Genomic DNA, 5321 nt, shown 5'->3' with positions numbered 1-5321 from the left:
CCAGACCCCCTCCCCCAGCGGGCGTCTCCACCCCTTCTGGCGCCCGGAGCGCGGCCATGTGAACTGCCTGTTACCCGGGGAGAGACGAGCCCCGAGCCTGGCTGGACGCCGCTGCCTCAGGTTTGTGGGGTCTGGGGCCAGGGGCCTGAGGGGGAGAGAGCCCCACTTTCATCCGAGACTTCCCCCGGGGAACAGAGGCTCCAGAGCCGGCTTGAACCTCGCCGGGGCAGGAAGCCGACTGGAGCTTATTTCCTGAGAGGATCCAACCTGAGGCGAGGGTCTCCTTGCCCTGGGGTCTGGGAGGAGAACAGGGCTGGTGGGGAGGCCGCGGGGGCAGGAGGAGCTGTAGGGGCTCCTGGCGACGACTGTGAGGAGGCGGAGAAGCCACCTGGCTGGTGGAGATGACTCCTATGGGGGACTTGGGGTGGAATCCCCGGGAGGGGCTCCACCTCCTCGGGTGGGGGTGGGGATTGCCTGAGCGCGAGTGGTGGGTGAAGGGGTTCCCTTGACGGGTTAAACGCTCCGTTTGCAGGGAGCTGGGCGTTTTGGCTGCGGTGAGTGGAGGGCGGAAGGGGTTTCCAGGGGTCTGAGGGTGTCTCCCTCGGGGAGCGCACTCATTCTCTTGAGCGTGGAGATCAGCAGAGGGCCTTCCTTGCTGAGGGTGGTGCTGCGCTTGGCTTGGGGCCCTCGCGTCCCGGGAGAATCCCCCATTCCAGGGATGGAGGTTGATAGGGCTTCCGCTGAGGCTTTTGAATTTGAGCTGGGCTGAGGGGCAGAAGGGAAGAATAAATAGGAATTCCTTTTTCCAAGGAGATTCCCCAGTGAGGGGATCCCCGCTTCCGTGGCAGAAAGGTGATATCGCATCATCCCTTTCTTTCTCGGTGTTCCCAGTTTTCAGAAGAAGGCAATGCCAATAGCAGTTACCCTTTGTAGGGTTTATTGAAGTGAGAGATTTGTCTGCTCTGGGGGAAGACGGATGGGGATAGCTTGCACCTCCATCTGTACACAAACAGCCCCTCCCCCAGCCTCCCGCAGGAAGTGGCCGGGAAATGGCAGCTGTGCGTTTGCTGCTGCGTGTCTTGTTGTTTTGAAATGTCCATTTTAATCAGATTTGGTTTCATTTTCTGAAGCCTTCTGGGCAAGCTTGGATCTTGCCAACCATGTGGTCCGAGAGACCTTTCGTTGGACTTTTTTTTTTTTTTTTTGCAAACTTGTCAATTGGAAGTAGTCAACTTCAGTTGACTCACGTATCCCAATCCCTCCTCCCGAACATCTCTGTCTTCCTGTCTGGTTTTGTTTTGTTTTCCCTTGAGCTAGAGGTCATAGAGATACAAACTCAGTTACCTACCAGCGGGGTACACTCTATATAAGTGATGCAAATTCCCTCAGCATAGAGAGCTGTCAGGGAGACTAGGGATCTTTTGTGGCATGAGTAGCTTCTTGGGGTCCTACTTAGTATAGTTATTATGACAGTTTCTGTGCAGAGCACCTGAGCTAGGGAGCTTGTGAAGAAGGATAGATTCTGAGAAGTGGAGGAAGAGGAAGCTGTGAGGAAGATTTAACTATTAGATGGATTTGTGTGTTGGGGGTAGGGACTGATTTACAGACTGAGATTGGTGAACTCGGTCCTCAGTGGTGATTCTAGCCTAAGGGCAGCAGCCCCTGTGGGAAGCCTGTTATTTAACTGAGGGTGCTGGAGATACTACCTTCTGCAGAACCAGCTAATTAGAATAGTACAGTTTGTTATCATATGACTTACTCTTTAATCCATAAAAGAACATCTCCCCTTTTATTCTTCTTGGAGATTGGTAAGCATTTCCTCTGTTCTCTGCGAAGTCATGTGCCCAGATTTTTTTTTCTTTCTTTTCAGTTGATAATCCCAGGATATTTCTCCTGTAACATATAGTGATGGACTGTGTGCTATGTCCCCAGGCATTTTGTTGCACACTGGATTTGGTTAGGGGCAACAGTTGGCCACATAATTTTATTTTTCTTTCTTTTCTTTTTTTTTTTTTTTGAGACGGAGTTTTGCTCTTGTCGCCCAGGCTGGAGTGCAGTGGTATGATCTCGGCTTACTGCAACCTCTGCCTCCCGGGTTCAAGCGAGTCGCCTGCCTCAGCCTCCCAAGTAGCTGGCATTACAGGAGCCCGCCACCACATCTGGCTAATTTCTTTATTTTTAGTAGAGATGGGGTTTCATCATGTTGGCCAGGCTGGTCTTGAATTCCTGACCTCAGGTGATCTACCCACCTCGGCGTCCCAAACTGCAGGGATTACAAGTGTGAGCCACCACGCCTGGTCTCTTTTCTTTTCTTTTCTCTTTTTTTTTTTTTTGAGATAGGGTCTCACTCCGACGCCCAGGCTGGAGTGCAGTGGTACCATCATGGCTCATTGCAGCCCCAACCTCTTCAGCTCAAGTGATCCTCCCACCTCAGCCCGCTGAGTAGCTGGGACCACAGACACGCACCACCACACCTGGCTAATTTTTTGTAATTTTTGTAGAGGTGGGGTTTTGCCACTTTGCACAGGCTGGTCTTGAACTCCTGGGCTCAAGTGACCTGTCCGCTTTAGCCTCCCAAAGTACTGAGATTACAGGCATGAGCCACCATGCAGAGCCTATGACCACAGGATTTTAGATTTTGAAAGATAAAGTTGTTGTTTTTTTTTTGAGATGGAGTCTTGCACTGTTGCCCAGGCTGGAGTACAGTGGCACCATCTCAACTCACTGCAACCTTCGTCTCCCAGGTTCAAGTGATCCTCCTGCCTCAGCCCTCCAGTAGCTGGAATTATAGGCATGCACCACCGTGCCTGGCTAATTTTTGTTTTTTTGTTTGTTTGTTTGTTTGTTTTTTTTGAGACGGAGTCTAGCTCTGTCACCCAGGCTGGAGTGCAGTGGCCCGATCTCAGCTCACTGCAAGCTCCGCCTCCCGGGTTCACACCATTCTCCGGCCTCAGCCTCCCGAGTAGCTGGGACTACAGGCGCCCGCCACCTCGCCCGGCTAGTTTTTTGTATTTTTTTAGTAGAAACGGGGTTTCACCGGGTTAGCCAGGATGGTCTTGATCTCCTGACCTCGTGATCCACCCGTCTCGGCCTCCCAAAGTGCTGGGATTACAGGCTTGAGCCACCGCGCCTGGCCTAGAAGTTTTTAAGAGATAGGTCATCTTCCTACTTTTAGTCTTTTGAGGTTGGACTGTGTAACCTGCCTCGCGAATGGGGTCCTTAACCTGCCTGCTTAACTCATTTTTCGGGGTGGAAAAGGTAGAGTCCTGAACTGTTAGAGTTGAAATTCTGGCCAGGCACGGTGGCTCAGCCTGCAATCCTAGCACTTTGGGAGGCTGAGGCGGGCAGATCACCTGAAGTCAGGAGTTCAAGACCAGCCTGACCAACATGATGAAACTCCGTCTCTACTAAAAATATGAAAATTAGCTGAGCCTGGTGGCGGGCACCTGTAATCCCAGCTACTTGGGAGGCTAAGGCAGGAGAATTGCTTGGACTGGGGAGATGGAGGTTGCAGTGAGCCGAGATCGTGCCACTGCACCCCAGCCTGGGCGACAGAGCCACATTGTCTCAAAAAAAAAAAAAAGAAAGAAATTCTAAGAAACAATCAGAGCTGAAAGAGGGAAATAACCTTAATATAACCTCTGGACTGTGGCCTTTAGTGTCTTGCAATTTCAGAGGCATTCCCGGTCTTCTGAGAGTAAAGTGACCGGAAGTGTGGCAGAAAATCTAACCTGTAGTTTCTTTAATTAACAAATGTATAAAAACCTATTATATGTCTTGAGTGTTCTGTTAAACCAAGCAGAACGTTTTATTAATTCAGAGCTTACATTTATTTATTTTTCTGTTTTGTTCATTTGGTTGAGAACAGTGGTTGCGATCATAGCCCACTGCAGCCTCCAGCTCCTGGGCTCAAATAATCCTCCTACCTCAGCCTCGGGAGAACTTGGCACTACGGCCATATGCCACCACGCCTAGCTAATTTATTGCCTTTTTACATTATCAGTACTTCCCTATTTTCAGGCCTTATTTTCTTCAAGGAGTGGCTATCTAAGTACGTCAAGATTTGGGGCCTTTCTTCCCTCTTGAAATTTTTATCTCTGTGAAGTATGAAGCTGAATTTTTTTTTGTTTTCTGAAAATAGTAAGAGCAAAGCCCATGACCTTCACTGGAGAGTAAGCTGGTAGTGGCAGAAAGGTAGATTTACTCATTCATTTGTTCAGTCCGTGGACTCAACAAATATTTCCTTTGGTTCTTTCGTATACTTAACACTAAATTAGGTGCTGGAGATATAATGGTGGAACTTACATCCAACTGATGCTGTGGAACCAACATAATGTAGAATAAATAAGGACAGAGAACAGTCATCTTTGAAATCTTCTGAATAGTCTGGACATGACAGTTTTCTTTGAGTAGCCCCCTCTTAGTGTAGTCTTCCTTCTTTCATTATCTTTGTTCTGCCTCACTTGGAGTCCTGACTAGGAAAGGTAGTTAAGGAGAGGATGGATATTTTGAGCCTTGGTCAGTATATGATATAGTTTGTGTGAGTCAGAGTTGAAGGCAAGCTTGTTACCAGGGCAGTCAGAATGGGTTATCGTGATTGGAGAAGAGGGCATATTTATTTTGTGGCTTGGTACTTGGAATTTTTTTTTTTTTTTTTTAATGTAGAGATGGGGTCTCACTATGTTGCCCAGGCCAGTCTTGAATTCCTGGCCTCAAGTGATCCTGCTGAGGTTATATAGGCATGAGCCACCTCTCCTGGCCTACTTGGAACTCTTATTGGTGGAGGAAGATGGCTTAGCCAGGGACATGAGATTTTTAGATACAAAAGTGAAAGCATCCTCATTTGCAGTGTCAGGAACTGGGACCAGTGAAAACTTGGAACTTTCCCAAGGTGTGGGGCAGGAATGGGACAGCTTTTGCATTAGAACGGAGTTTCTCAGCCTTGGCACTATTGATATGTGGGCCAGATAATATCTTTGTTGTGGGGGGGCTGTCCTGTGTGTTGAAGGATGCCTAGCAGCATCTCTGGCTTCTGCTTACTAGATGCCAGTAGCACAGACCTTCAGAGATTACTAAATGTCCCCTACAGGGCAGAATTGCCCCGGATGATAACCTCTGTATTTGAGTGTAGTGGGTAATCCAGAGATGTGTAGAGTTAAGAAATATCCCTCGGCCGGGTGCGGTGGCTCAAGCCTGTAATCCCAGCACTTTGGGAGGCCAAGATGGGCGGATCACGAGGTCAGGAGATTGAGACCATCCTGGCTAACACGGTGAAATCCCGTCTCTACTTAAAAAAAAATACAAAAAACTAGCTGGGCGTG

At 48.9% G+C, this 5321-nt stretch overlaps 1 protein-coding gene across 2 annotated transcripts in view; it reads left to right on the top strand.

The window, feature by feature from the left end:
• Positions 1-5321, top strand: part of BAZ2A (bromodomain adjacent to zinc finger domain, 2A) — a 43636-nt gene that overhangs the window by 12254 nt on the left and 26061 nt on the right. The window contains exon 1 of one of the 2 annotated variants that reach the window (XM_011988501.1): positions 1-120. The exons of the other annotated variant lie outside the window; for it this stretch is intronic. The gene's annotated coding sequence lies outside the window, so the exon portion shown is untranslated. The remainder of the gene's footprint in view (positions 121-5321) is intronic. 2 annotated transcript variants of the gene reach the window in all.

Source organism: Mandrillus leucophaeus, unplaced genomic scaffold (assembly GCF_000951045.1).
Source record: "Mandrillus leucophaeus isolate KB7577 unplaced genomic scaffold, Mleu.le_1.0 Scaffold332, whole genome shotgun sequence".
Taxonomy (NCBI): domain Eukaryota; kingdom Metazoa; phylum Chordata; class Mammalia; order Primates; family Cercopithecidae; genus Mandrillus; species Mandrillus leucophaeus.
This window is presented reverse-complemented; position numbering and strand designations above follow the sequence as displayed.